Consider the following 10907-nt stretch of genomic DNA (forward strand, 5'->3'; position numbering starts at 1 on the left):
GTCAGGCACTAATAAGGAGTCCAATCCATTCTGTTGATTTGAGTTCAAACACCAGTTCTACCACACACCAGCTTGGGGATCCTGGGAGAGTTACTTTCTAAGTCTCCATTTCCCTACTGCTGAAAGGCAACCCATCAGCCAAGAAATTTTGAAGTTCCCCAAGGTGAAACAAGGAGGCCCGTTGAATTGTCAACATGACTAACGTACAATTAAAAGGGTCTCAGAAGAGGTACATGCCAGAGAGCCTCACTTCTGGACCTGCCAAACTGAGAGGCTGCACTATGTGGGTCAGGCACGCTGAAACTACGTTTCTCACAGTCGTCAGGAAAGCGATTAACAATCACCTCCTGAGTGCTGGCCATGGGGCCTGGGCACTGAAGACATGAAGGTTACAGACTGTGATTCTGCCCTCACTACAGGGAGAAGTCTGAGATCAGGTCAAGACCCCATCTGGCACGTAATGGGCAGAAGGAAGAAAGGCGAGCAGATAGGCACTTAAGATCACACACACACACACACAGAGTTTCAAGTCAATGTAGAATGTTGGTTCTCAACGATGATCATCAGAATCACCTAAAAAATGTCCTATTATGATTCCTGTGCCCCAGCCTCGACTTACTGCATCTGAAAATCTAGGTATAAGGCATAAAAACCTGTCTTTTGTTATTTAGTTTTAAATAACACGCTCTACTGATTAATATTAATATGATGGCTTATACATTAAATCCTAAAGGGTGACACAGGTAATGATGTTCCAGAGGTTCAGAGACATCAGGCCATTAGGACTGATTCACCTATGTTCTCTGACAAGGAAATAAGAATGTAGATAAAAGGGCATCGATTGCTTATTTAGGGGTTTTCACTGATTCAGAACTTGAAAATGAAGAAATTACAGTCATCATCAAATCTGATCTCATTATTTTATAGATGAAGAATTAAAACAATTCTTTGACAAGCTTTCACACAAAAGGCCATTTTTCAAATCCAATTAACATAAAATTAAAGAAAAATGCTTACCATGGATTAAAGGGATTAAAAGGAAGAGACAGAAAACAAAGGGTAAAGATGTATGGGCCCCTCCCTTGGTTGATGCTCCTACACACACACACACACACACACACACATTTGGTCATAAGACTGTCTAGAAACTTCTCTCTGGGAGTTGCCAACTTTGTGTTGATTTCACAAATACATGACTTATGTCTTCACATTTTAGATTACAAATTCTTTGAGGCAAGGACAGTATCTGATTCAAGTCTGCACCTCCAGTGCATAATAGGGGCCCTAGGACATAGTAGGCAATCAATAAATTTGTTGTGTCAGTAGAGGGATATATAAATATAAATCCATATCACAAGGATTTGCCCTTTGTAATTGCGGGAGCTAGCTAGCTAGTGTCGTCTTTGGGGCTGAGGCTGGAGCTTAAGGTCCACAGGGCAGGTCAGCAGAAAGAAGAGATGGATATAGAGTGTGAGAGAGCAAGAACAAGCTGGAACCCACCTGAGCTGCAGCCCCAGAAGCTGGGGCCCTTTGTCATGGAGCTAAACACACCCTACCCACCTGAAGGGTCAGTGAAGCTGGAGGAGATACTGGGGAAGGCTGTAGGGCAGTTGTAGGGCCTGGATGCTGCTTTGCGTCAATGAGATGCGTTTGTATGAGCTACAAAACGCTGCTGCCTCCCTTCGTCCCTCCAAAGTTTGCAAGAGTTGTTCTTGCGGGTGTCCCAATAGGAAACATACAAAAAGCAACTTCGGCAAATATAGTTGGGCTTAGCCAAGTTGACACATTACAAAGCCACCATCTCCAGCTGAGAGAAAGGAATGGGTGTTTTTTTTTTGTTTTCGTGTGTGTGTACGTGTGCTGTTTTAGTGTAGATCAGGGTTTCTCAACTTCTACACAATTGATATTTGGTACCAGATAATTCTTTATCAAAGTGGGGAGAGCGGTCCTGGGCCCTGAAGGATGTTTAGCAGCTTCCCTGACCTCTACTTAGGAGATGCTACTAGGAACCTTCCCTCCTCAGTTTTGACAACCAAAAATATCTCCAGATATTGCCAGATATCCCCTTGGGGGACAAACTCACCCATAGTTGATAATCACTGGTCTGGATCATGTGCTGCTTGAGAAGAACCATCAGTTCTTTTTCCTGGAAGCCAACATGGTGTTTTGCACGTAGAAAGTGCTTAGTAATTACTGGTTGTATGTAAACATATGTGCATAAACAAATATTTACCTATCACCAAAGTGACATATACACATTTAAAAGAAGGTGCTCTGCTCCTTAAATGTTCGAGTTCTGGCTTCAGAGCACTACTCTGTTTGGTCTAAATACTCTCCCAGATAATCTTCACCACTGTGGTTCTAATGACTATGTTCATGACTCCTGTGTCTTTATCTCCAGCCCAGACCACTGCCCTGTCTGCTAAATATCTCTTTTGGGTTTTTGGGTTTTTTTTTTAAAGATTTTATTTATTTATTTGAGAGAGATCAAGAGCACACAAGCAGGGGGAGAAGCGGAGGGGAAGGGACACGGACAAGCAGACTTTGCATTGAGCCCAGAGCCCCACGTGGGACTTGATCCCAAGACCGTGAGATCATGACTTGAGCCAAAACCAAGAGTCAGAGACTTCACTGACTGAGCCACCCAGGCGTGCCTAAATATCTGTTTCTGAATGTTTCACAGGCATCTCAAAGCAACAGTTCCGGCCTGAGCTCTTCCAGTCCTCCATGCATGGCTCTCCTAGAACCCTGGCCTCGGAGAGTGCCATTATCTGCATTTAAGCAGACACAGAACTGAGAATGACCCTAGAGGACTGTCCTAACTACAGAACCTACCACACCCCTACCCTTTCAGTGGCTTTCATCACCCAGCCCCTACTGGCCCCTGCAGACCCAGCATCGCTCTGCCCAGAACCTGGGGATCCTTGTCTTTGGCCCCACACACTCTTTCAGACCCTTTCTTGCATATGCTGTTCCGTGTGTGTAGGAATGCTCATTCCCTCCTGCTCATCAGGGTAAATGCTTCTTCTCCTTCCAGATTCCATTCAGGGCTCATCTTGTCCAGCTTCTTCCTTCCCATAGTCCCCACAGTTAATTGATAGCCCCTCCCCAATCTCCCATGGTATCCTGTATACATCAGAATGGTTGCCCTTCCGTGTTATACCACATAACACTTCCTTCTTTCCCTCTGGACTGAGAACGCCTTGAGCTCAGAAACTCCATCTTATCGAAGTTCAGACCTCTCCCCAACCCTGGGCCTGGAACATAGTAACTGTGCTCTGGATGGGTATTATCATTGTCATGGAGGTGTGACTGAATTAGTCTGCTCAGAACAAAGAAAAAGCCACTCTCAAGCTGAAAATCAAGCTTTTGTCATAAGAAATAACCCCAGGGCGCCTAGGTGGCTCAGTCGGTTAAGCATCTGCCTTCGGCTCAGGTCATGATCCCAGAGTTCTGGGATGGAGTCCCACATCAGGCTCCCTGTTGGGTGGGGAGCCTGCTTCTCCCTCTGCCACTCCCCCTGCTTGTGCTCTCTCTCTCTGACAAATAAATAAATAAAATCTTTAAAAAAAATAAATAACCCCAGCACTTACTGGTAATACCCAGAAAGCTTGGTAAGTAATAGACATGCATGATTTCACTTGGTCCTCAAAACAACTGACCAAGTGCTCACGACTGCCCTTGTCTCACATGCTGCTCTGTCTTCACCAGATTTCAGGGAGGCTTCTCTCCTCCCCCAGGCCCCTGACCCCCGCTTGCCCCCAAGCCTGAGCAAGCACGGAAGTGTCCCTTTATTCGCTTATCCGGGGAATCGGCTGACCACAGGGAGACACATTTCCTGTCAGACCCCAGCAAGCATGCCATGTGCTTGCCCAATGTCCCATCGCTGCCAAGTTCTGCTTAGCCCAGCCTGGAAAAGAAAAGCCTTTTCTGTTTGTTTCTGAGACGCCTGCAGATTCCTGAGATTGGAGATTCTTGTGTTGCAATAGTCCTTTTGAATAAAGTTTTTCCTTATCTAAATCTGGTTTTTTTTTTTTAACCTGACACAACTTTATGATATAGAAACTATGATTAGCTCCTTGCGTGTAAGAAAGAAAAAAATGAGGCTTAGAAAAAATAAACTTTCCCAGAGCCCCATAAACAGCAAATGAAAAATCTGGGATCTAAACCCAGATCATCTGCCTGTTTGAAGGTAAGAGTCCCACTCTCACCCACGGTGCTCTAAACCTCACTAATTTCCTAACAGCATCCAAGAAGGGAGGCTTTGTGATGCTAATCTCCAGTTCCTACGTGGAACTGAAAGCATGAGCATTTTGTTATTTTTTAAAATGTCACAATTTATCCTGTTCATTCATTCATGTTAACCTGAATTAGTGCAAATGATCAATTAAAATATCATAATCAAAATCAGCATTTTTATATAACCTTTCAAAGCACCTATATGAAGACAACCACGCCCAGTCGATGTCCCTTCCCTGCCTCCCCCCAGCACCCCCCAACCCCCCCCACCCCATTGCTCACTCCTCTGCTTTTTCTTTCTACTCGCTGACATTATCCCCTCTGTGTAGAAAAAGCCGGAATGCAGAGGCAGATTTCTATAATCCTCAGGGTTAAAAACGAAGAGGGAAGAAAAGGCAGGTTCCTGAGCTCTTTGCCTCACCCGCAGCAAGCAAGGCAGCTACCCCCCCAACCCCCCTCCAGTCACCACTCACTGGTGCTGCCACCCACTGCGAGCTTACACTGGCAGAACATGCGACCTGATGTGGAAACCAGTCTTGACACGCGTCAAACCCCTTTAGTAGTCACAACCCATGGGGTAGTCGTGCTATTATTATCGTCCCCATTGAGAAGTGAAGAAACTGAGGCATGAAGAGCTTGAGCAAGAAGCCCAAGGTCACGGAGTGAGTCAGTGGCAAGACTGCCATTAAACCCAGGACTCCCGGCTGCCTCCCAGCCCCTGGCACACTCCCCTGCCCCATCCCCCCACCGCTCAAGGGGAAGAAGGCTCTGCTGCGGCCCCACGTCAGCTCTGCTCCTTTCCACTGGCCAGGCAGAGCTTCAGCTCCTTCTGAAGAGAGCTTAATGAACTGAGTTCAATGAAAATCAATGGCAGATGTTGAGCCAAGGAGGAAAAACCACTGGAAGCTGATGTCAATGATCTGGAGCTGAATATGCTGTGATCTAGTCCACTTTTAACTACATGTGTCTTCTCTGGCTAAGCTTCTTCAGGAGTGTTTTGGGATCACTCTTTCGGTGTGTGGCACTTCCTGGGACAGGGGGAGGAGAACCGGGTGCCTAGACATTCAGTAACTGTGCAGCATGGAGAACTTCTCAGCGTCCTCCCCAGTAAATGAAAGTGATGAGTCAGGCTGTGGCTAAGTTCTTCTCTAGTGCTATCATGCTCTAGTTAGGGGATCGTCAGAAGTAGCCTGAGTTATTAACATCTCGATCCACAGAGCTTAGCTCCGTTGGAGAGCTTTTAAAAATCCCAGTGTCCAAGCCCCACCTCCAGAAAAATACTGATTTAATTAAAGGAGATTGGAGCCCAGGCATTGGTGGCTTCCAAAAACTAAAAAAAAAAAAAAATCACCAGGTGATTCTAATAAGGAAGCCGGTTTGAGAACCTCTGCTCTGGAGTGTTCTCAAACTTGAGTATTCATCAAAAATACCTGGAGGGCTTATTCCCACCCCAGAGTTTCTGATTCAGTAGGCTTGGGTGTGGGGCATCTCAAGTAAGTTCCCAAGAAATGCTGATGCTGCTGGCTCAGAGTACACATGTTGAGAACTCCAAAAGTTTCCACATGCTCGGAAATGGTATATATAGTCAGAGGAGTATTTTTTTCCCTGCCCTGGGGAGAAAGCTCATATATTTCATTAGATTCTCAAAGAGATCCATGACTCCAGAAAGGTTAAGAGCCAGAAGTAGGGTCAAATCATTAAATTTAAAGCTTTTTGTAGGCAGGGTTTCATAGGAGAGGATTTTGCAACTTTTTCAGTCTTAATGTAGCCCCAGGTGTGTGTGTGTGTGTGTGTGTGTGTGTGTGTTCATGAATTACCTGGGCATTGCTGGGCTATAAGATACCAACACACTGACCAGTCTATACTCGGTTTCCCACCCCAAATTTGCACTTGGGACATCAGGTTGAGGAAGAGGGTAAATATGACAACTTTCCTGAGAAGCAAATGTGAATTTTGTGGGGAGGGAGAGGGAGAATGCCCAGTGATACCATTGAAACAGAAATAAAACCTCTACAGATAATCATGCTGTCTCATGCCCATTGACGTTGGGGCCATAAACTTGAGAAAATGAGTGTTGTGCCATAACAATTACCCTGAGGATCAGTTAAATAACATTTCATCTGCATGAGTTATACTCATCCTCTCATTCAAAATGTGGCGTGGGAAGTTCATACATAAACTTTATATGATCTTTCATCCTTTCAAATTTTCTATTTTTGTGAATGTTTTCCAATATACACAATACATTAGAACAGTCATCTATGCATATAGCTTATAAATAAGGAAATAAACAGGCAAACATATATACATTTCATGATAAAAAGTTTGGAGACTACTCACCAGGTGTGGTGGTCCTCAAACTTTAGAATGAGCCAGAATCACCTGGAAGCTTGCTAAGTAAATGCAAATTCCCAGCCCTCACTCTCCTTCAGATTCAGGAAAGTCAGAGAAATTCACATTTTACACTAACATCTTAGGATATTCTGAGGCAGGTGATCCACTGACTCCAATATGAATCTTATTCTGAGAATGCCTTAATTTTTCTTTTGTTTTCTTTTTCTTTCTTTCTTTTCTTTTTTTGCTCTGTACTTTAAAAAAAAACCCTCATTCTCACCCAAAAGCCACAGATCTTCCTGGCAACGTGTATATAAACGAGTATATAAATGAGTGCAAAGAGGAAACAAAAACTGCAGTCTCCTGTCTTTCTAATTCCCCTTCGTGATACCCCATCCCTTAGCCAGTCTGCACGGTGATTAGGGGGAGGGGCGGGGGGGCGGGGATTGAGAGAGGGGCTGGTCACCACGCCCTGGCAGAGCCAGCTGCTGCCCTCTAGTGGCGGCTCAGCGCACGGCTCACTCAGTGGGCAGTTTCTCAGAAGACCGGTTTGGCCATCTTTCTAAGTATCTCCCCATAAAGAAATATTTTCCAAAAGCCTCATCAATTTAAGACCCACAAGTGTGAGCAAACAAGTCAACAAAAATGGCACTGTCCAAAGGAAGGGCTGCAGTGTGAAAAACAATATTCTCACAAACATATTCTTCCATTCAACAAATATTTTGAAAATATTTTTCAACAGTCTACCGGGCATCCATCAAGGTGCTAGTCATAAAAGAAACAAAAATCCCTGTTCTCACGGCACTGATAGGCTAACGGGAAGAGACAATGAAGAAGTGAATTATCTCTTACTGTTATCTGGAGGTAAGTGCTGTGGAGAAAAACAGGGCCTGGGAAGAAGAGAGGGAAAAGCTCACAAAAAAGGAGGAAATGAACATTTATTGACCACCATTTATTTATTTACTGGGTATTCTATATAAGTCAGTTTTCTGAATCTTCACCTCTCTCTCACTGCTCCCCCACTTTTATTATAATAGCCAATTTTATATGTAAAGAAAAACTGTAAGAGACTTGGCTAAGGCCACTGTGTTAATTAATAGCTGCGTGGTATGGAACTCCTTAACTGTTGGAGGAATGGAGCCCCCAGCAAATTTGTAAAGGAGACTGCCCACACATGCCCTTTCTTAATGCTCACACACCCACCTCTCCAGGACTGGCAATGCTGCGTGGAATGTGCTGGACCTCACCCTTCCCTGTTAGGGCTTCCCTCTTATTCTCTCAAACTCTTATTTTACTCTATGCTAATTCCATAAATGGATTCTCTTCCCAAAGTGTAAGGGATTACTGATTTTTTTTTAAAGATTGTATTTATTTACTTGAGAGAGAGAGAAGGAGCAGGGGCCGTGGCAGAGGGAGAAGCAGGCTCCCCACTGAGCAGGGAGCCCGATACAGAGCTTGATCCCAGACTCCGGGATCGTGACCTGAGCTGAAGACAGACACTTAACCAACTGAGCCACTCAGGTGCCCCGGGATTACTGATTATTAATCACTTGCTAATCCTGTAAATTAATTTTCTCCATTTATAGACCAGTTAGTCACATCATCATTACCCAAGTAAGGTACTTGAGTGGGACCTTTTTCTGGAATAGTCCCTAAATCTCAATGGTGGAAATGTCAGGCCCCCTGGTTGGGCAGTGATGAACGTGCTTGCTGAAATTATACCACTTTGGGGGATTAGAGTCATAGTTAAAATATCAGTTTCTCATTCTCCAGTCTATTATAACTATTGGATTCTCAAAAAATGCTATAAGAAAAAGAGTGTTCTTGTGTACATGACACAAATCCACCTATCTCCTCAATGTAGAAAATCTGTTCAAACACTAAGAAAGATTACAGAATGGGAGGATTTTAGTGCCAGGAGAAAATGAGCATTTTACAGCTAAGGAAAATAAGAAATGATACCCAGGAAAGTTAAGTGGATTTCCAGAGATTACAATTACAATTGACCCTTGAACAGTACAAGTTTGAACTGCCTGGGTCCACTTATACATGGTCTGTGTTAATAAATACAGTACTGTACTGTAAATGTGTTTTCTCTTCCTTATGATTTTCTTTAATAATGTTTTATTTTCTCTAGCTTACATTATTGTAAGAATACATATAACATATGAAATAATGCATTAATTTGCTGTTTTTGCTATTGGGAAGGCTTCCAGTCAACAGTAGGCTATTAGTAGTTAAGTTTTGGGGGAGTCAAAAGTTTTCTGCAGATTTTTAACTGCATTGGGGGTTGGCGCCCCCAATTCCATGTGTTGTTCAAGGGTCAAGTGTATATCTGTCATTTCTGATAGAGCTGGCCCAAGCGCCTGACTTCCAAGACTGAGGTTTTAGGGGAGTTTGTTTGTTTGTTTTTTGTCTACCCATCTTCAACTCTCATTCTTTGAGGATGTTAAGAAAACAGATTGAATTGAATAGAAAGACTCAATATTATAAAGATTTCAATTCTGCCTAAATGACTCTCAAAGTGTCAGGGTACCTACCGCAATAAACACACAGATACACACTTGGAGGAAATAGTGACACCCAGTTCCTGGAACACAGTGGGTTGTCAACATGTATATTGTTTTCCATCTGTGCTCCCATGCCTTCATTTACCAGTGCCACATCCCTGCTCCCCCTGTCCTACCTCCTCACCAGCAAGCCCCAAGCAATCTCTCTCGCTCCTCAACTCTGCTGGCACACACTTGATGCTAAATACATAGTAGGGTGTTATCTTCTTGGAGGCAGAGGCCATGATATCAATTTCTTCCTATCCTCACGGCACCAAATAGGCCCTTGTCCTCAGAGAGGGCCACCAACTTCTCTCCATTCCAATACATCTTCACTTTTCCACCTGTTTTCCTTAGGTCATTCTACTATTGGAAAACTCTCCATGGCTTCCATTATACAGGCTAAAGTCCAACTCTGGAACAAAGCATTCGAGCCCCTTCAAGGATTATCTCCATCTGTTTTATTTATTTACTCACCTCCTGCCTCATGGCCTTCCTACACTCTCCCTCCAAAGACATGGACCTTCTCAGCACTCAAAATTTGGGGCTTTCGTGTATGCCATTTCCCTGAAATGCCTGGGAAACTCCTCGAAGCTAAGGCTCACACTCCATGTCTTATTTGAGGTTGTTCACTCCTCTTCTTCATTCCCTACACTGAGCTCCCAGTTTTGTAATTACCCCCCCTTTTTTTTATGTCAGCCTCTTCTTTCTTATTCTTACAGAGAGATATACTAGCACAGGAAATCCTTTGATTTGCAGGATTGCAATGAATGGGGCTGGCTTCAGGACATGTCCTGTGCAATTACAGAGGGCCCCACCCTCACAGGAGCCCCACAGTTTAATGCTCTACTGTCAATTCTTAATACATTTGAGCAAGGCCCCATGTTTTCATTCTGCACTGGGTCCCACAAATTATGTAGCCGGTCCTGCCAACGAGTACATGATGCATACTTTCCAACTTTCCCAGTTTGCTGCGACTTCCCCAATTTTAATACTGAAAGTCCTGAGTCTTGGGAAACCCTTCTGTCCCAAGCAAACCAGGACACTTGGTCACCCTATTTCTGGTCCTCAAACTGCAAACATAGCAGGCATGCATCACTTTGTTCAATTTCTAATATGACCTATTGTCTTACAAGCAGAAGGGTCCATTTAGGACATATAAAACTTGATGGTAAACTCTGTGACCCCTGCACATTATTATTTCTAAACACAACTTATACATCTCTGTGAACTACAGTTAAGGCTTTATCATCTCACACTTTTAAGTTACTACAAGGGACCTATTTCAAAGGACAGCCTATAGGAAAGAATCGCAAATTCTAAGGCCAATGGAAGAGTTTCAGTGACTCTATGAGCCATCTGGAATTAACTGTAAAATGTGTATGGGAGCAACTTACTATGAACAACACCTAAAGCTTTGATCAGTTTCTCAAAGCCATCCGAGTCAGTGAAAAAATAAAATGCATTGGCTAATTGTTTTGGTGAATCTTGAAATCTGGGGGCATTCCAGAGAAAGGTATAAGGAGTTCTGCTTTGAGGACCCTAATGTACCAGACCTTTTGAGGCATAACTGGAAAAAATCCATTCTGTTTTAGGGCCAGAATTCACAGCCCATCTAGCTCTAGTGACCAGAAACTCGTCCAGAAAGTCTTTCTAACATGACATAATGTGTCTGATCTTAATTTTATATTCATTTTAATCCATTGCATATATTAAACTATTCTGGGCAACAAGGCAGATATCAGAAATTATCTAGGGGCGCCTGGGTGGCTCAGTTGGTTAAGC

Source organism: Leptonychotes weddellii, chromosome 1, assembly GCF_054177405.1.
Source record: "Leptonychotes weddellii isolate Sample4059 chromosome 1, ASM5417740v2, whole genome shotgun sequence".
In the NCBI taxonomy this organism is placed as follows: Eukaryota; Metazoa; Chordata; class Mammalia; order Carnivora; family Phocidae; genus Leptonychotes; species Leptonychotes weddellii.